We start from the raw sequence: 22,433 nt of genomic DNA, 5'->3' as shown, positions 1-22,433 counted from the left end.
AGATACTCATGTTGCAACAGAACAAAGGGTGGGGGAAAAAATGTAATTGTAATGTATACATGTAAGGATAACCTGACCCCCTTGCTGTACAGTGGGAAAATAAAAAAAAAAAAATTATAAAAAAAAATAGATTCCATTTGAAATAATATCAAAAAGAATAAAAGAAGAGTAAATTAAAAAAAAAAAAAGAAATGAACTAATGATTTCCAACTCTTTTTCTTGGGAGGAATTTACTAACTTGTTGCAAGCTATAGATTTGGCTTAGCTCTCCTGGGAAACAGAGAAACCAGCAAAGGTCTTGATGGTCAGAAAATAATGAAGTAATAAGTTCAATGCTAGGCAACATGGACAGTTTTCTCCATAAGTTTTTTGATAAATCCTAGGTCTGAATGGATGGGAATAGAGAGTGTTAAAAAGAAATCTCTTAAAGAAAGAGTTAAATCTCCACTGCCTACCTCCCAATAAGAGGCCTAAGAACAGAAAAGCCAGGTGAAGATGGCTGAGAGGGAGTAGAAGACTGATTTTGTGAATCTGCAAGTGTTTCTTATCTGTGAACATATAATGATCTGGACCTGCTAATACGCTAACATTTTGGGGATAAAGTTTACAAAGCTCCACCTGTTAAACAAGAATATAATGAAAGCCTTTGCCAAATCATTTGCTGTAGTCTGGATAAATTATTTATTTTGTATTTTCCAATCAGCAACATATAAACTCATTAATAAAGGAAATAAGACTAGCTCGTTTTTTTTCCATTAGCATGCTTAGGTTCTCTTTAAGCTTTTCTCAATATGCCCCAAACTAACTCTATGTTTAATAGTCCAGAGATTGTAAAATGTTCCTTTTTATCAAAAGTAAAATGTATTAGGTTCTTTGATTTCTTTTCCCAAATCTTTCCCATTTTTCATTCTTTAGAGACTACAAGCATTAATTCATGATCTAATTTTCAAGACAAAATTTTATGACTATATTCTTTTTCACTTAAGACTTCTATAATTCCCCAATATTCCTTCTATATATATACACATAGGTTTTTTTTTTTTGTTTTTTTTTTTTTTTGGTCTGAATACAGTGCCAGAAAAACATGTATATTGATATGCAAAAACAACCATTCATTGCATCGTGCAGTTCCATATAAAATGTGCTTAAACACATTATTTCTCTCATAAAATAATGTTATAAAGAAGTTATTCTAAAAAACAAATTAAAATATACATAGCACTTAATCACTAACACATTTTCTCTAGTTAATCCCAAACCTTGAAATTAGTCAAGATGAATAAGAAGTTGATCTTAATCAGAATATAATAAAATCCCATTTTTTTCTAACATCTAGAATTCATGAATATTTGAATAATAATTTCACTGAGTTTACTAACTCTGGGTTATTATCATCATCATAATAATATGGTGTGGGTCAGGAGAGAAGATCTGAAGGGAGAAGGGGTGAGGAATATAGCTCGAATTGAAGCTCAGTTTACTACTAGGGTTCAGGCTTCCTTGGCAGGTTTGGTTGCCTGCATGATAGGTTTTTAATGGTTTCTTTGCATGACGGTTAGGAATAAGTGAGAAATAAATTATTTTAATAAAGAGGAAGCTGACAAACATTTTGGATGAGCCAATAAAAAGTTTTTAGCTGTTGGAGTTCCCGTCTTGGCGCAGTGGTTAATGAATCTGACCATGAGGTTGCAGGTTCGATCCCTGGCCTTGCTCAGTGGGTTAAGGATCCAGCGTTGCTGTAAGCTGTGGTGTAAGTTGCGGACTCAGCTCGGATCCCGCGTTGCTGTGGCTCTGGCGTAGAGCGGCAGCTGTAGCCCCGATTTGACCCCTAGCCTAGGAACCCCCATATGCCGCGGGAGCGGCCCTAGAAAAGGCAATAAAAGACAAAAAAAGTTTTTAGCTGTCGGAAAAGAAAGTCTAGTTTACTACTTCTACAAATGCCATACATAGTGTGCACAAAAGAGGTATTTAGGGATTTAAATTAAAACTCAACAAAGTGACCATTTCTATCAAAGGCAGCTGAATAGGTGGTTCCCGTCCTGGCTCAGTGGTTAAGGAACCCGACTAGTATTCATGAGGACACAGGTTCAATCCCTGGCCTTGCTCAGTGGGTTAAGGATCCAGTGTTGCCCTGAACTGTGTGTAGGTTGCAGACACAGCTCGGATCCATGTTGCTGTGGCTGTGGCTAGGCTGGCAGCTACAGCTCTGATTTGATGCCTAGCCTGGGAGCCTCCATATGCCAAAGGTGCAGTCCTAAAAAGACAAAAGGCAAAAGGCAAAAAAAAAAAAAAAAAAAAAGGTAGCTAAATAAAATGCTTCCCTTTTTCACATCATCTTACAACACAGCTGGCAACGAAAATGCTGATCTTAGCAACAGGGCAGAGCAGGCACGTACAGCATAGAAACACCATTATTAAAGGGAACAGGGTATACTGTGCAATGCACATTGATATAAAACAAATGTTTACCACCAACTGTTAATTAAATTGTATTTGACTTTAAAACTTTACATCTTATTTATCATCTTGCTATTTCTAATATTTTAAATTTGTATTTAATGTTTTAATATTGAAAATTAATATATTTAACATATTAATATTGGAAACTCCTTAAAAAACATTTTCTTATTAAGTATATGCCAAGATCATTCTATTAGCTGGACACAGACACTATAGAAACAAATATAATACAAATTATTTTCTTTCCAATAGTAGCTATGTATTTAAACTAAATAACCTGTTAGGAAAATATATAATGACATTTGATCTTTAACAAAAGTTTATTAGGCACCTATCATATAAGCCACCTTTAACCAGAGGCTGAAGACAAGTAATAAGTGAAAAAACATAATGTGAATGTCTTGTACAGTGATTGTATGAAACATATTTTGATGAGATAAAGTAAATGCTTAATAAATAGATAATTATAGTAGTTAAAAACCATACATTCTTAGAAGAGACCATCCTGAGAGTGCTGGTTCCAATAACATAGAGTACTCTACACTGCCATAAATGGAAAACCTGACAGAATGCATAGGACAGTAACTTGAGGACTCTGAAAAACAAACAAAAAACAGCAGGAGGCAGATCAGGGAAAGACACTAGGTTCAGAAGTCACTCAACGTGGCAGTGAGTTTGCTTTTTCCTCCTTCTAGTATCTCCCATCCCACTCCAACCTGAAATCACTGTAATAAGGAAATTAGAAGTGAATCTGGAGGAGCAGAGAGAGCTCTAAGTAAAGTTCTCTAGTGCTGGCTGAATTGCTGAAAATAAAACTTCTAATGAAGAAGAGAGTGTAGAAATATTAGTGTTTCCTCCCTCTCTTCCTTTCTTTAACCTTTCCTTTTTCCTTCCTTCATTATTATTATTTATTTATTAATTTCCAGTTCTGTCATTCCTCAGCCCCAAGCAATATCATGGGGGCAGCATCCATGAAAGACAACCTAGAAGAGTCGAACTTAGAGGGAAGAGGGACTTCATTTCCTTGGATGGAGCTACAGTTCCAAGAAGGTGGAGTCAACCTCCCTTACCCCCTTGCCTTTTTCCATGTGTCTTTTTACAACTTAGGAGTCACAAGATTCTGTTCAAAGGACAAACAGGTAGCCCCATAAACCAGAAGGTACCATTAAGATCACAGAGAAGAAAAAGATCAGGAAATTCAGATCAAAAGATTATGAACTCTGGCGCTCTAACCTTCAAGGTACACATGTACAAAATGCGATCCTAATAACAACAAGAAAGACTGAGAAACTGAACTGAAAAATGGATCATCTTGAGGTTGTTGACTGACTACAAGGTGTAACATGTCCAGGACAGATTTGAAGAGCTCTACAAAGGCTTTGAGAACTAAACTGATTTTCAAACTATAGAGAGAAAGTGGGTTGTACTTGCATCATTTATCTACCCAAGGTGTTTTGCCTGTATCAACAAAAATAACATTTCCTATAACATTTAAATTACCCAGAGTCTCATGGTATTAATATTAAAAATGTCTAGAATACAATCCAAAACTATGTAGTATATAAAACACCATGCACCTTTCTGCTCACATAAGTAAAGATAATCAAGAGACACCAACACAGAACCAATAGATAAATCAGCTATTATAAACATGCTCAAATGAGCAACCAGGAACACTCCTATCAAAAATGTTAGAATTGTTTAGCAATATATATATATATATATATATATAACATATGTATAATAAAACACATAAAGAAACAAGTAGAGATTTAGAATTGAAAAAATAACTAAAAAGACAACTCCATGGATGAATTTAATAGCAGAATAGAAAGCAGAAGAAAGAGTCAATTAACTTAAATATAGACTAATAGAAATTATTCCATCTAAACAATAAAGAGAAAAAAAATTAGAAAAAAAGAAAAAAAAAAACTCATTTCCCTGTGAGAAAAAAAGAAAAGGTCTGGCATTCTTAAAACTGGAATCTCAGAAGTATAGGAGAGTGCAATTCTGAAAAATTATTTGAAGAAATAATGGCCAGAATATTCTTAAGGCTGGATAAAGATACAAACTTCAAGATTCAAGAGGCTGCACTCTCACCACTGCTCTTCAACATAGTTTTGGAAGTCCTAGCCACAGCAGTCAGTCAAACAAAAGAAATAAAAGGCATCCATATACGAAGAGAAGAAATAAAACTGTCACTGTATGCAGATGACATGATACTATACATTGAAAACCCTAAGGACTCAACCCAAAAACTACTTGAACTGATTAATAAATTTAGTGAAGTAGCAGGATATAAGATTAACATTCAGAAGTCAGTTGCATTTCTGTATACCAGCAATGAAATATTAGAAAAGGAATACAAAAATACAATACCTTTTAAAATTGCACCTCACAAAATCAAATACCTCGGAATACACCTGACCAAGGAGGTAAAGGACCTATATGCTGAGAACTAAAAAACATTAATCAAAGAAATCAAAGAAGATGTAAAGAAATGGAAAGATATTCCATGTTCCTGGATTGGGAAAATCAATATTGTAAAAATGGCCATGCTACCCAAAGCAATCTACAGATTCAATGCAATCCCTATCAAATTACCCAGGACATTTTTCACAGAACTCTAACAAACAATCCAAACATTTACATGGAACCACAAAAGACCCAGAATCTCCAAAGCAATCCTGAGAAACAAAAACCAAGCAAGGAGGCATAACTCACTCTCCCAGACGTCAAGCAATACTACAAAGCCACAGTCATCAAAACAGTGTGGTACTGGTATCAAAACAGACAGACAGACCAATGGAACAGAATAGAGAATCCGGAAATAAACCCTGACACCTATGGTTAATTCATCTTTGACAAGGGAGGCAAGAACATAAAATGGGAAAAAGAAAGTCTACTCAGCAAGCATTGCTGGGAAACCTGGACCGCTGCATGCAAAGCAATGAAACTAGAACACACCCTCACACCATGCACAAAAATAAACTCAAAATGGCTGAAAGACTTAAACATACGATAGGACACCATCAAACTCCTAGAAGAAAACAGGCAAAACACTCTTTGACACCAACATCATGAATATTTTCTCAGGTCACTCTCCCAAAGCAATAGAAATTAGAGTAAAAATAAACCCTTGGGACCTAATCAAACTGAAAAGCTTTGGCACAGCAAAGGAAACCAAAAAGAAAACAAAAAGACAACTTTCAGAATGGGAGAAAATAGTTTCAAATGATGCAACTGACAAGGGCTTAATCTCTAGAATATATAAGCAAGTTCTACAACCCAACAGCAAAAATGCCAATCAATCAATGGAAAAATGGGCAAAAGACCTGAATAGACATTTCTCCAAAGAAGAGATACAGATGGCCAGCAAACACATGAAAAAATGCTCAACATCACTGATCATAAGAGAAATGCAAATAAAAACTACCATGAGATATCACCTCACACCAGTCAGAATGGCCATCATTAAGAAGTCCACAAATAACAAGTGCTGGAGGGGGTATGGAGAAAAGGGAACCCTCCTGCACTGTTGGTGGGAATGTAAACTGGTACAGCCACTATGGAGAACAGTTTGGAGATACCTTAGAAAGCTATACATAGAACTTCCATATGACCCTGCAATCCCACTCTTGGGCATCTATCTGGACAAAACTCTACTTAAAAGAGACACATGCACCCGCATGTTCATTGCAGCACTATTCACAATAGCCAGGACATGGAAACAATCCAAATGTCCATCAACAGATGATTGGATTCGGAAGAGGTGGTATATATACACAATGGAATACTACTCAGCCATCAAAAAGAATGACATAATGCCATTTGCAGCCACATGGATGGGACTAGAGAATCTCATCCTGAGTGAAATGAGCCAGAAAGACAAAGACAAATACCATATGATATCACTTATCACTGGAATCTGATATCCAGCACAAATGAACATCTCCTCAGAAAAGAAAATCATGGACTTGGAGAAAAGACTTGTGGCTGCCTCATGGGAGGGGGAAGGAGTGGGAGGGATGGGGAGCTTGGGATTATCAGAACAATTTAGAATAGATTTCCAAGGAGATCCTGCTGAGTAGCATTGAGAACTTTGTCTAGATACTCATGTTGCAACAGAACAAAGGGTGGGGAAAAAAATGTAATTGTAATGTATACATGTAAGGATAACTTGATCCCCTTGCTGTACAGTGGGAAAATAAAAATAAATATTAAATAAATAAATAAATAAAAAGATTCAAGAGGATGGATAAACCTGAAACTGGATAAATCTATACAAATGCACGGATAGGTACATCATAATCAATGCTTAGAAAACTAAAGAGAAAAATAAAATCTGGGAGCAGCTAGAGGAAAATAATTTATATCCAGCAGAAGAACAACGAATCAAATGACTGCATACATCTCATCAGAAATTGAGTGATCCAGAAGGATGTATCACAACATTTTTAAAGGATTCAAAAAAACAAACAAACAAATCTGTAACCCCATAATTCTATGGTCCTAATAACAATAATAATATCCTTTAGGAATAAAATAAAATACTGATATTCTCAAACGAAGGACAGCTAAAATAATTTATATTGAAAGATTTTCTCAATAAATATTTTCTAAAGGAAGTTCTTCAGAATAAAGTGTAATGACCAGGGAAGATGAAAGAATAATAGAAATGGTAAACATCCTTGTAAATAAATAGGTTATTCTTCTATTTTTGAATTCTTTAGAATTCTTTGTGATGGTTCAAGCCAAAATTATAACTTCTACAGTTTTCAATGCATGTAGTTATATAAGACAAGTATAGCATGAATAGCCTCATGCGGGGGTAAGGTTTCCACATCACAATTCAAGTGATAAAAAATACTGATGCTTAATAGACTATGAAAGTTTCAATATGTTTTTTACAATCCCTAGTGAAACAGCAAAGAAAAAACTACAGATATAGTCAAAATAATAGATAGAATATAAGTCAAATAACATTTTCCTTCCAAAATGGGGAAAGAGAGGAAGAGAGGATAAACATAAAACAAACAAAAATTATATGGTAGATATAAAAATACCTATATCAATAATTACGTTAAGTATAAATAGTCTAAACATAGTAATTAAGAGACAGAGATTATCAGAATAGATAAAATTATAGACCACTTACATATTTACAAAATATTCATTTCAAATACAACAATGAAGCTAGATTAAAATAACTGTCCAGGGCAGTAAAACTAGTACAAAGGTCTTAAATCTTGAACAACCTTAGTAAGTTGACTGATATGTTGTTAAATATGGTGATGACTATGTGTAAGAGACCAGAGTTTATATGTGAACATTAAATGAAAGACAAGTAATTCTATCTAAGTTATGGGATTAGAGGTCATTTTTATTTTCCTGGTGCTTTTTTTTTTCATTTTTTATGCTTTCTAAAATGAGCATTAATGAATCATTCCTCAAATAAGTTATTACTCAAATATGCTTTGAGAGATAAAATGGAGAAACCATTTTTTTTTTTTTCTGGTTAAAGAAAATAGGTTTTAAGTCCAATTAAAAACATTGCATGGAGCGGGGAAAGTAATGGGAGTGCAGGAAATCTGTGTTTTTGAAGATGTCAACAGTGCATCTAGATCAAGAATTCATGAGAAAGGAAAGATGTACTGGAAACTGATACGCTCAACTTAGAAAAAAGTGAGGGAAACTTTTGATTGAGAAGTTAGTAATAATTAATTGGAAGCTGAAAGTTTTAGGTATGAATTTCAAAAATGTTAGAGCTAGACCTATAGATTGGTGAGTATAAGCTGATAAATGGTATATAGCTTTAAAGGGCATAGTTTAAAAATCTGTTTATGGGGAGCTAATTTGTTTAAATGGCTGAGTATATGTCATGGAGTTTTGCATTTTGAAGCAGTCAAATGAGGAGATTTATTGCTAGCATTAAGTAGGAAAGGTAGATGTTATATCCTAAGGGCAGTGGTGTTAATATGCATATTTATAAGAACAAGGACTTCCTTCTCTACATTTTACCACTTAAGTATACCTTTGATTGCTACAGTAATTTAACCTTCACCTAATTTCACTAAATTACTTGTAAACATCAGCTAGTAAAAGTTAATTGAACAAGATGTAATTGGATACTTTGAGTATGGCCCTACTACACAATTAAGCAATTCTTTGTGACTGATAGTTTTACTGAGACATTATTGGTTCAAAGTAAAAGCTTAGAAATATATGTTCCTGACTTATGTTATTGGGCTTCAAATGAGGCAAGTCCTGATGGGCAAATAACTTTGTTTTTTAGTCAAGAAATACTTATTAATTACCTGAAAGACGGAAATCATTCATTGGTGGCCTCAATATACTTGTTAAAAATATTTATTCAATTACCATTTGTAGTTCAAAATAAATACCAGTATTTAGAAAGCTAATTGACTATGAAGGGGTCAAAAGTTACTTATATCAGGAAATACTAATTTTACTTAATTGTGAGATTTTGGAGTTGGTAGAGTATAAGACAAGTGAAGGAGAAAAAAACTAGATTGAAGGCCAGCAATGGAAGGAACATATAATGGAGACAGAAATACAATCAATGCAGGTGCTATACTTAAAGTCTCATTTTTGAGCAAATTCAACCAGAGGGCTTAATGTCAAATGGCAAAAACAATTAAACAGTCATTCCAATTTATAACTATGAGCTCTAACCTAGACGGTTTCCACAGTAGGACCTATAAAATATATTGATAGTATAGGGGAGCAAAATTTTGTCTCTTTGGTATCAGAATTAATTTAGGTTGATTATTTTTTAAAATAGAGGACTCAAGGAGTCCTTCTTTTTACCTCCCATTTAACTGCCTAAAAGAATTTAGATAAAGGTCCTGTTCCTGGAATACATCTATCACCAAAGAAACTGCAAAGATGCGGACTTGGTGTGGTGAAGAACTCAGCAGGCCTTAGAGATCAGTAAACTGTGTGCCCCATTTTCTCTGTTTTTCCATCTCCATGTGATCTGCCTTCCTCTCCTCTTCAGTCCCAAGCCACTACCCCAACATCCTCATTTGTCTTTACCTAAATATGGTATTTAAGGTGAGGGTTTCGGCCATTTTGATAAGTTACTCGGGTTCCCTGGGTATCTCTCAGCTATACATGTTTTTAAAATTCTGTCTGACTTTCTCCTGTTAATGTCTCATGTCAATTTAGCAGGCAGAAGAACCTAGAAGACTAGAGAAAAATTTCTTCCAACCTAGAAGACTAGAGAAAAATTTCTTCCACCTTATAAAGCACACAAAATAAGAATTTGTTCCAAGCAGAATCAAACATTTGTTTTTTGGTCATAAGTGAAAGATGGTTTCACTAATTCCCAATGAGGGAGGAGTAAAATCACATTCTATATCATTTGCTGTTTGATATGTTAACATTTTGGCTGAATAAATGTGGATTTCATTACTTACCACTGTTAAAAAGAATTAAGCCCAGTATGGAGTCATTTATCCCTCACAGTAGCAAACTAAGACTTAACTGCACATCTAGAAATGTGACTTTTAATAGTCAATCTGAAAATTCGTGACCAACATCAGTGAGGTAAATCTGCAGGATAAAGACTCCTGCCTTTCCCTTCCACCAAAAGATGATGACTTGGCCTGCAACCACACTTTATTTTCTTTTGCCCATAGCTTGTTATTCCACCCTCCTTTTGCTTGAGAAACTTCCCATTTTGTATGGCTTCTAAGGACGACCTATTTATTACAAGAGATGCTGCCTGATTCATGAATTTTTGAATAAAGCCAATTAGATCTTCAAATTTACTTGGTTTTTGTTTTTTAACTGTTCAAATCACAAATAGGTGTGATTCACTATAAAGCTGAATATTTATTTTTATTTTCTGAATATTTATGCATTTATTAAAATTATCCACCTTAAAGACATGAATTCAAATTAATAAATATGATCATATAAATAAAGGCCTTTTATTTTTAAAATGATAATTCACCTACAATAGCATATTATATACAGCCATTTTATATTTTTATATATTATGAAATGATTGCCACAATAAGTCTTTTTTTTTTTTTTTTTTTTTTGTCTTTTTGCTATTTCTTGGGCCGCTCCCGCGGCATATGGAGGTTCCCAGGCTAGGGGTCGAATCGGAGCTGTAGCCACCAGCCTACGCCAGAGCCACAGCAACTTGGGATCCAAGCCGCGTCTGCAACCTACACCACAGCTCACGGCAACGCCGGATCGTTAACCCACTGAGCAAGCGCAGGGACTGAACCCGCAACCTCATGGTTCCTAGTCGGATTCGTTAACCACTGCTCCACGATGGGAACTCCCCACAATAAGTCTTATTGCCATTTTCCACCATACAAAGTTGTTACAACATTATTGACTATACTGCTGATATTGTATATCCTCATGATTTATTTATTTTTTTAGCAGGAAGTTTGTACGTCTTAATCCCCTTCATTTATTTCCTCAGTCCGCACTTCTCTCCACTCTGCCAATCATCAGTTTCTTCTCTGTAATTGAGTCCATTTGTTTTTTAGTAAAACATGTAAGTGAAATCATACAATGCATTTGATTTATTTCAGTTAAAATACCCTCTAGATCTATCCATGTTGCTGGAAATGGCAAGATTTCATTTTCTTTTAGGCTTATTAATAAGTCATTATATATATTACTGTTCCACTATATATATGTGTATATGTATATGAATGCATATATGTCTATACCTGAATATACATCTGTATATATCTCACATCTTCTTTTTCCATTCATCTATTGATAGACACTTAGGTTACTTTCATATTTTGGCTATTGTAAACAGTGCTGCAATGAACACAGGGTTGGGGTACATTATCTTTTTGAATAGTGTTTTCATTTTCTTTGAATAAATACTCAGAAGTTGAATTGTTTCTCATATGATACTTTTATTTTCAGGTTTTTGAGGTCCTTCCATACTGTTTTTCATAGCAGCTATACCAATTTACATTGGTACCAACAGTGCAAAAGGGTTCCCTTGTCTTCACATCCCTGCCGACACTTCTTTCCTTGTCTTTTTGATAATAGCTATTCATACAGTTTGATTATCCTAGACCTTCATCTATGTAGTTGTGGGGGAAAGAACAGTAAGCAGTTTGTATACTGAGGTAGAGAATCAATATAATAATATCCTGACATATTTGATATGTAATCAGTTTCTTCATCTAGGTCTCAAAAGAAGGGAAGAAAGCAAAGACATTCAGCTAAAGTGTGCAATTTGATGCATTTTGACATACATATACACTTGCAAAATCACTGATGAAATCAAGGTACAGAATATTTTCACTACCAAGTGTTACTCTGTACCACTATGCAATCTTTGCATATTGTTTACTGTAACTATAGATTGGTTTTCTTTTTTTAATATATATATAAATAGAATCATCCATCATAGACACCTTCATTTCTGGCTTCTATCACTTAGCATAATCATTTTAAGATTGATCACTTTTTTATTTTTTGTATCAGCAGTATGTTCATCTTTATTGCTGAGCAGCATTCGTTTGCAGGGATATTCCACATTTTTGCTTTGCCATTCACCATTTGCTAAACACATTTTAATTTTCCACTGGTGTAAATAAAAACTACTATGAGTATTCTTTTTTTTTTTCCTCTTCTCAATCTGAATTAATTATTATTATTATTTAATAGTTATTTCCTCAACTATGAGTATTCTTATATTGTTTTTTGCATGGACATATATTTTCATTTCTTTGGGGTATACCTATGAGTGGAATTTCAGGGTGAATATTTAACTTTAAAAAGGTTAAAGGTGAATATTTAACTTTAAAAAAATGCTACACAGATTTCCCAAGTGGTTGTATCATTTCATATTCCCACCAGTAGGGTATGAAAATTCAAGTTGCTTCCCATCTTCAGCAATTGTGAATGTAAATATTTTTAATTTCAGCTATTCTATGACTTGGCGTCAGCATCACATTATATTCTTAATGATATTGAGAATGTACGTATATTAGACATTTGTATATATTCTTTTGTTAATCTGTTCACATCATTTGTCAATTTTTCTATTAGATTAGTTTACTATTGAGTTCTAAGAGTTCTATATACAATATGGATACAGATTCAGTTCTTTGTCAAATTTATGAAGAATATTTTATTCCAATGTCTTGCTTTTTCATGGTGTCCTTCAAAGATCAAATGTTTTTAACTATGATAAATTCTAATTTACAACTCAGTTTTAACTTTATGATTCTTGCTTTATACTACTGTCTAATGTATATTTGACAATGTCAAATTATAAACATTTTAATAGAAATTTTGTAATTATAGCCTTCATATTTAGATCCATGGCTAATTTTATATTTATTTTTGTGTATGGTATGAGGTAACATTTGAGGTTCTTTTTTATTCATATGTATACACTGTTCTTCAGATAAAAACTGCTTACAAATCTTTGCATTCCCCATTTAATTATATTGGAAACTTTAAAGAAAATCAAAGATACATAGTAATTCTATTCCTATACTTTCTATCCTATTCTTTTGACCTAGTATCTATTATCTTGCCAATACTACCTTCTCTTATATGCTGTAGCTTTATAATAAGGTTTGAAATCAAGTAATACAAGCTCTCCAACTGCTTTTTTTTTTCTTTCTAAACATGTATTTGAAGTGACTTCCAGTCTAGACAAGATAATATAGAACCATTTTTTTCCCTCTGCTCACTAGAAAGTACAACTGTAAACCCTAGGAATGACACAGAAGACAAACATGAGAATTATGAAGGTTGTTAAGAGGAGCATAAGGAGTTGTCTGACCACAGGAATGGAGGAATAGCATAATTTCAGGGTGTCTAGTGTCCTTCCAACCAATAAGAAGAAGAAAGCCATCTAGATGCTCCCCACTCCAATCTAGCGACAGAAGGCAGCTCAGCTAAGCTTATCCTCCCAAGAGGAGTCCCTATGTGACATCAAAGCAAGCTTGACACTACCAGCAAGGGGTACCAATTGGGAGCCCTAAAAATAAGTGCCCAGGGGAAGCATGTTTTGTCTCACCGGGACTAAAATATCCCTTTGCTGTCAAGAGATAAAAAGGTGGGAGGCTGGAACTTGCAAGACAGACTCAACCATATCAGGTTTCCCAGTATGGGAAGCCTCTGAATTCACAAGCCTGCAACTTTCCACCTCTGCCCAGGGATATAGGCAGAATAAGATAAACAAATGTAGTCACAGTAAGTGCCCTAGTCTGCAAAGTTCGTTTATTTCCACAGTTTAAGACTTTTATCTCCCAGCTGGGGACATGAGGGTAACCAAGGGTCACTAAAAAGATAGACCATCCCCACACATGCTTTCCCCACCAAGAGGTATAACTGGCAGTTCTGGAAAACCTGTTCTGCCCAGTCATCCAACATCAACAAAGACCAGTAGGAGTTCAAGCAGAACCAGATAAACGGAGCAGACCAAAATAAGATTGCGAAGACTTTAAAAAAAAAAAAAAAAAAAAAAAAAAAAACTGCCATTGGAAGCACAGCCTTCTCTCTTCAAAGACATGTTAAAAGACCCAAAAGAATGACATGATTCTAATGTATACACGAAACAACAGAGACTGAAACGGCATACAGCAAAAACAGATATAGCTGAAGGAAGAAACAAACAAATCTGAAATTATAGCTGGGGATTTCAACCCATCTTCCCTGCTCAAAGACTGAAGGAAGTCTTAGAATATCAGCAGACATAAAATATCTGAATAATGCCATCAGCCAAAAGAACACATTTCACATACACAGAATATTATTCTTAACATTTGATTGCAAATTTTTCAAGTGTCCTCGGGACATTCAACAAAATTGGCCATATGCCAGGCCATAAAATAAACTTCAACACATTTACAAGCATGAAATCATACAGAATGTGTTCTCTAACTATTATCAAACCAAATTAAAATCAATAAAACAAAGACAATTGTGTGATGGTTTTGCATCTTGATTACACTGATGGCTACAAGGACCTACACAGTAATAAAATTACATATTTTTATGCACTAGGATCAAGTATAAAAACTTGAGTACAGTGTCAAATGTGAGAATAGGCTTTATTGTCTTGCTTTTAATCTTAAAGGAAAATAAATATTTCAACATCAAGTATGATATTAGCTTTATGTTCTAGGTCTTTGAATTGAGTTTCTTTTTCTTCCTTGTTTGCTGAGAGTTTTTTTTTTCCCTAATGAGCGTTGAATATTGCCAAATTCTCTTTCTGTATCTATTGAAATAAGTTTTATCTCCATGTTGTTAATATGATGGATTATAGCGATTAATTTAAGCATGTTCAAATATCCTTCTAATCCTAGAATTGAAATTTTTTGTCCATATTACCCTATTAAATACTGTTTAATTTCATAATACTGTTAAATATTTTTGGGCCTATGTCCATGACAGACACTTGTCGGCTTTTTCTTATTTTTTTTTTCATTTTCAGAATACATGTTTAAGGTTAACTGGTCTCAAAAGGTGTCTTAGGGAGGGACATCCTCCTCCGCTCTATCTGAAAAACTTTAGGTTTGAATGTTTGATAGAATTGTCAGTTAAAGCATCCGACTATGACGTTTTCTTTGTGAGGATTTTTTTTGATAATTAATTCATTTTTAATTTTATTCAATCGCTCTTTCTCAGGTGTGTGTGTGTGTGTGTAGGTCAAAGATCTGCAGCAGTTAGAATCTGAGCCAGAGATCAATTGTTTGGCAACCATCTGTTGGCAAGAACATAACTGCTCTTTCAGCAGCTCCTGGAGCAGGTGCAGCCACTGATTCCCTGGGAGTGTAACTACAGCAACCTGGAGAAGATTAGGCGCGAGTTTCGCTGGGATGAGGAAAATGACTTCTGGAAGATTCCTGAGCCCATCATCACAAAAACCAGTCTCCCAATAGTTTCAAAAGGGCCACAAAACAAACCAGCCCACAAAATCTCTGTAGCAGACAGCGGCTAACCACGCATGCCGGAAGAAGATCGCTACAAGTGATGATGCTTAATGTGAGACACCGTGACAACATTGCCAGTAACGACTTACGGTCCAAGCAAGGCCGCCAGACCCTCACCGGAGCCTCTGAAAGCCTCATGCATCACAACCTGCCTCCAGGCCGCCACTCCTGCCTCAGCGAAAGCTCTGCCATCTCGCCCACTAGGGCCCCTTAAAGGTCCCAGGCTCTGCCCTCCAGCCGCCAAGCCAAGATCAAGGAAAACAAAGGCCACTCTGGCAGCAGCGTCTGTGTGCACGGTGGCTTTGGGCCTCTGGGAGGCTTCAGGCCTTGCCCAGCTGCCCCCTCCCCCTGCTACAGTGATAGGGGAACCCGCGGGGCCCAGGCCTTTGGGAGACTTATTCCTTCCTTGTTCCCCAGAGCTTTCACCTCTGCCATGCTGTGAGCCGCCGGGAGGCTGGCCCACCTCCGAGGCAGCGGTGGCACTCCACGCCACGGCGGCGGTGTTGCCCTCCGCTTACCTGCTTCGAAGCCAGCGGTCCATGCGCATGCGCGTCGATGTGAGTTCAGTGAGCTCAGGGCCTCAACTGTGCCTTGAGCCCTCCACCAGCAGCCTAGACAGCGTGGGGTGCAACTTCCGTGTGGCTCAAGCTCAGCATCTTGGCAAACTGGAAACTGTGTCCCTGACTGACTGACCCCGACGTCCAGGTAAGCCCTGGCAAAGGGCAGTGGCGGACTCATGGTTGGCCTGCGCCCTGAGGCGGCTGCTGCACAGGCTGTGTCCCAGTCAAATGCCCCGTGAGAGGGGGCGTGGGCGTGAGTTGGGCTTTGGCGTGGGGAGGACGTTGCATCTTCTGTAGTTCTGCTGCTCTTCCTCAGATGTTATGAGTTTAAAAAACAAACACAGCTTTCCTCTTTGTTAATTTTTCTGCTTTGTTTGCCTTATTTCTGTTTTGTTGATGTCTATTTGTATCATTTTTTTCTCATTTCTACTTTTAGTTTCCTTTGCTTTTAATTTTTGTTATTTTTAATGTAGAATTTGTGGTTATTAATTTTAGACCTTTAAAAGCTTTGAAAATATGAGCAGTTAATTTTCCTTCTAATAATATTTAATTGCCTCTCCAGATTTTATATGCTATGTATTGTATACCATTAAGTTCAAATTATTCTGCTGATTCTCTTTTGAGGGTTTTTTGGGGGGGAGATTATTTCAAAGTGAGTTTAATTGAAAATATTTGCATCTTTCCTAGATTTGTTTATTGATGTCTAATTATATTGTGATCAAAGAGTTTATTCCATCTGATTTTGGTCCCTTTTAGTTGATTCAGACGTTTTATGGCCCCAGTTTATGGGCCTTCTTGGTGGATATGACATGAGAATTTAAAGAAAATGTGTTCTGAACATTATCATTTGTAATTCTCTAATTATCAATTATCAAGGTTGTGAATGATGATAACATTAAGATTTTTTTTTTTTTGATCTAGTTGTTCTGTCGATCATTCAAGGGGACTGATAATTCCAAAATCATAGTAGGAGATTTTATATAGGCCTTTCTTTAACAGTGTTATTTTTGCATCATGCTTTTGAACTTTGTTTGTCAGGTGATACACACAGTGATTATCATACCATCCTGATAAATTGAGACTATTACCATTGTTAAGTATCCTACTTTATCTCTGGTAATAGACTTTTCTTTATGTTTGCCTTATCTCATGTTAAAATAGCTAATAGGCGTTTTCATTGTGGCTCAGCAAGTGAAGAATCAGACTAGTATCCATGAGGATGCATGTTCCATCACTGGCCTCCCTCAGTGGGTTAAGGATCTAGCATTGCTGTGAGCTGTGGTATAGGTCACAGATGAAACTTGGATCTGCTCTTGCTGTGGATATGGTGTAGGGTGTAGGCCAGTGGTTGTGGCTCCAATTCAACGCCTAATCTGGGAATTTCCTATGCAGTAAGTGAGACCCTAAAAAGAAGAAAAAAAGCTAATCCAGACTTCTCATGCTTAGGGCTATGTTACATATAATTTCTATCCATGTACTCTCAATCTACCTGAGCTTTATATTTAATTTTTTTCTCATTTTTAACTTACATTTAGGTCCCACTTTTATTAATTATTCTGTTAATCTGTGCCTTTTAATTAGAGCATTTCATCCATGAATATTCTATGTAATTATTGACATCATTTGATTTAGCTTCACCATTTCATTAATTTTTAAATGTCCCTTGAATTTTTAGTTCTTTCTTAACTATTTGATTGAATTTGAGAATTCCATTTGAAATTATCTATTGGAATTATTCATTAGTAGTTTCTCTAGGATTCTTTGTAGCCTATATAGAATTAATATTTTATTCTCTCATTGATTCATACAAAACGTGCAACCATGTGGATATGCTTACCATATACTCATAATTCTATATATGTTAATTAATCATGCTATGATTTTATACACTGAAAAGACAGCATTGCATTTGTTGCTTTAAATAGTCATGTGTATATTAGCTAAACTAAGAGAAAATTTTATGTTTGTCAATATAAATTATTGCTTATACTGTTCTTCCCAGATGGTCCTTTTTTTTTTTTTTTTTTTCAACTGCAAGAAATTATTTCAGCATTTCTTTAAGGTGCAGTGTTGATGACAAAGTTTCTTATTCTTTTACTGAAAATGTCTTTATTTGCCATTCCTTCTTGATTGGTATTTTCATTTCATATAGAATTTTTTACCTTTATTTTCATTTAATGATTTTTTTCTTCTTGCCTCTGTAACCTCTGATATGGTGTCTGTGGTGATATGAATTATTCTTTTCCTGTGTAAAATATACCATTTTCTTTAGCTAATTTTAAGAATTTTCTTTCTCTTTTATTTTTTTAGCAATTTGACTTTTCTGTGTTGGGATTTAGTTTTATTTTATTATTCCTACTTCAAGTTTACTGAACCTCCTCCTCTGTGGCTTTCTCCTTTCACAAATCCCCATGCAGTTGCCTTGAAATATGTCTTCTGCTTTATCAGTTCAGAATGTCTGCAGGATTTCTATAAGATTTATAGCAATTTCCACTTTGAAAATGTTGGCCCAATTTCAAACTAAAAGCCAGGGGGAAAAGCCACATAACTCACATAGTACCATTCTTTTTTAATAAGTGTCAGTTCAGCTCCTGAATATACCTGCATTTGATTACTCTCCATAGCCTTCTTGTCATTTTTTTTTCTTTTTTTGGTCCTTTGGAGCTTATAGTTATTATACACAGGAAGATTGGTTCTAGTAGGAGTTACTTTATCGTCCTGGAAAATTGATAGTCCTTGTTTTATTTTATTTTTATTTTATTTTATTTTATTGTATTGTCTTTTTTTTAGGGCCACACCCATGGCATATGGAGGTTCCCAGGCTAGGGGGTCGAATCAGAGCTGTAGCCACTGGTCTATGCCACAGCCACAGCAACTGGGGACCCAAGCTGCTCTGTAATCTGCACCACAGCTTGGGGCAATGCTGGATCCTTAACCCACTGAGCAAGGCCAGGGTTTGAAACTGCATCCTCATGGATGCTAGTCAGATTTGTTTCCACTGAGGCACAATGGGAGCTCCTATATTATTATTTTTTTTAATTCTTGTTTCATACCTCCACAAAGGGAAGCAGAAGTGGAACCAGAAGCAGCAGGGCTGGGGCTGGCGTGGGTTTCCTCTTCCCCAATGAATTTGGTATGTCATCAGTTTTAGGCAATGTTAAGATATATTTGCCCAGAAGATTTCATCACTTGCATTGCTATATGGGCATATGCATGGAAACACATATAAGAAATGACGTTCTGAATTGTATCTTAAAACTTATCTTTATAACTTTTTATCCTTGATATATACATCATTTTCTAAGTTAATTCATAGAAATGTTGAAATTTTAATATATTTAAATGCTCAGGAAATAGCAAAGCTTCAAATCAGTCATGTTCTTTTACTCATATTTTATTTTCATTATAAAAATTGGTAATAAGTTAATAGTTAACTTTCTTGAAATTATACAATATTGCAATTGCGTTATATAATCTTCAGACTTCACTAAGCTCTGCAAATATCTTCAATGACAGCATTTTCTGGATATGTTCAGAAACAATAGACTGGATTAATGTACATCTGCAGAGTCATCAAAAGAAAATTAAAAATTGCTTTCATAAGTATTTGAGGGGAATTAAAAATCTATATAATCTTTATGGTGCCATTTTATTCTTCAGAAATGTCATGTGATTACTTAATTTAAGATAGATAACCTTAAATATAAGGGAAAATACAATATGAGTGTAAGTTCCCATGGTGATTGGTTGACTAGCTCAAATTAAAGTAAATAAGTTTTAATTAATTACTTGGAAAGAATCAAAGATGAATAGGTGAACCAAAATATTTTGCTAAATACACTGCCATTGTTATGTCATTAGGAAAAAAATTCATAGCTATCGTAAAAAAAATACTGGTTCACATCCCAACATGCTTATGCGGCATTAAATATTGTAGATACATATTTATTTTTAATTCTTGGGTGACAGTGTGAGGCAACTCCCTAATATCTGAAAATGAGAGAATTAATTTTTACTGACCTCTGACAATTAAATAGGGAAAAAGCATTTAATAGGGGAATCTGATAAATTCTTAAATCACAAACTTTTATGGTAAGCTGTAAGAAAAGCTTATGGATTTCTCCTAGTCAAGTTATTGGAGTATAGCTTCAGGCCAAGTTGCTCTATAGAAGCAAGGCAAAATTAAGCCACAGAAAATGACATTAACAAAATTAAAGAAAATCAGAGAAGAAAGTATAACTCAAAGGAAGAAGGAGTCTATGTAATAATATTGAAATATTATAATAAATCTTGAAATATTTTCAACTACATTAAAATTGCAGTATTCAATGAATATCGACCAATGTCAATGTGAAATTAGAAATGCAAAGAAGGAGTTCCTGTCGTGCTCAGTGGTTAATGAATCCAACTAGGAACCATGAGGTTGCAGTTCGATCCCTGGTCAGTGGGTTAAGGATCTGCCGTTGCTTTGAGCTGTGGTGTAGGTCACAGATGCTGCTTGGATCCCGCGTTGTTGTGGCTGTGGCGTAGGCCAGCGGCTACAGCTCTGATTCGACCCCTAACCTGGGAACCTCCATATGCCGTGGGAGCGGCCCAAGAAAATGGCAAAAAGATAAAAAAAGACAAAAAAAAAAAAAGAAATGCAAAGAAACTTATTTTTATTCTTATGTAACTGGACAATAAGAAATAAAACAAAGATAATAACTGATATATGTATAGTAAGTGCTAAGTGTTAGGTTTCACATACATTACCTCTTTCAATGCTAATGGTGGTGCTCTTTAGATCAGTAGCTTTGTGTAAATGAATAAATTGAGTTTCTACTGTCCTCCCTGGTATTGTATACATCTATTAGTTTATATCTGTTAGATTACACACATAAAGTCAGTATTATTTCTGGGCATTAAGTAGCAAACATGAAAGTTCAAACTTTTTTTTTTTTTTTGGCCTTTTTTTAGGGCTGCACCTGAGGCATATGGAGAATCCCAGGCTGGGGGTCAAATCAGAGCTACAGCTGCTGGTCTACACTGCAGCCACCGCAATGCAGGATCTGGGCCCCGTCTGTGACCCACACTACAGCTTATGGCAATGCGGATCCTAACCCACTGAGAGAGGCCAGGGATCAAACCCGCAACCTCATGGTTGCTAGTTGGATCCGTTTCTACTGCACCACAACAGGAACTCCAGTTCAAACTTTTATGTTAATGAATATATCCAAACTAGTTGAGATGGTAGTCACTGTTGCTATTGAAATTTATCACTCCATCCCTTACTCTTTATCTCAATGACATTGAAGTTTGTTTTAAAAATATATTAAAATGTATATAATAAAGCTTAAAATGTATATTACTAAATATGCATAATAAGTAAATCTTGAAATATGACTGTAATAAATGTGATTTGCCATTCACAGAATAAGCTCAGTGGTAAGTTTTGGAATGCCAATAATAGCTTAAGTCATCACCAATATTGTAAAGATTAGGGAAATTGAAATTAGTGGAGAACAGAGAATGTTGCACTGTCAGAGAAGGGGACACGAGAAGAAAACCTAAGACAAAGCTGAGCATTTTCTAAGCAGTTAGCTGAATAAAGAGGTTATGATATGCAAAGGTCAAGCCTAACTTATTCATGATGGAGGACTGAGAAAAAGAGCTTGAATAGAAAAAAGAGGGGTGTGCAGATTTTGGGCATTGGATTCAGGTTAAGGAGTTTTTTTCCAGTAGCAAGACAAAATGTTTTATTGTCTGGGTAAAAGTTAGGATTAATTTTGTCATAAGGAATGAAAAACTTTCTAATTAATGGGATATTCTATTCCAAATACCAATTCTTTATTCATGTAAAAGGAAGATGCTTCCCTAAATTTTAATATGGATGCTGGTAGAAGTAGTACAGACTTCTGTTACTGCTGCTAGATAATTTTAAAATTCATCAGTGAGGAATGATGGTAAGTTTAATATTATATATATTCTTATGTGTGTATTTACGAAATTTAAGAGAAATTAACTTTTCCAGATCACAACTTATCCAGGATTCATAGACTTCCTGACCATTTTTGCTTTCTACTCCCTTATAATGCATTTTCAGTTTTAGGTTGGATGGTCCTTGATTAGGAGTTAAAGCATATCTCCCTACCAAACTTGAAATCTTTTTTTTTTTTTAATACATTTTATTAGCATATAGGTGACTTACAATGTTAGTTTCAGGTGTAGAGCAAAGTGAATCAGCCATACATATACTTGTATATCTGTACTTTTTCATATTCTTTCCCCATGTAGGCTATCACAGAGTAGTAAATAGAGTTCCCTGAGCTGTATGGTAGGTCCTTGTCAGTGACTGATTTTGTATATAGTGGTTTAAATATGCCAGTCCCCACCTCCCAATAGATCTCCCCCCGCCCAGTGTTTCCCCTTTGGTAACCCGGTGTTACCAAGTTTTGATACCTTGAGTCTG

At 35.3% G+C, this 22,433-nt stretch overlaps 1 long non-coding RNA gene across 1 annotated transcript in view; it reads right to left on the bottom strand.

Annotated features, from left to right (window-relative positions):
• LOC146407119 (uncharacterized) overlaps window positions 1–20,620 on the bottom strand; it is a 352,528-nt gene extending 331,908 nt beyond the window's left edge. The window contains exon 1 of the long non-coding RNA XR_014832257.1: window positions 15,944–20,620. This is a non-coding gene — a long non-coding RNA (uncharacterized LOC146407119). The remainder of the gene's footprint in view (window positions 1–15,943) is intronic.
• Window positions 20,621–22,433: the final 1,813 nt, after the last annotated feature.

Source organism: Sus scrofa, chromosome 1 (assembly GCF_054392235.1).
Source record: "Sus scrofa isolate SSC_HxYL_T2T_F1_AM1 chromosome 1, Sscrofa_HxYL_maternal_Yorkshire_Landrace_v2.0, whole genome shotgun sequence".
In the NCBI taxonomy this organism is placed as follows: Eukaryota; Metazoa; Chordata; class Mammalia; order Artiodactyla; family Suidae; genus Sus; species Sus scrofa.
The sequence above is the reverse complement of the archived record's forward strand: the minus strand, read 5'-3'. Positions and strand labels throughout refer to the sequence as shown.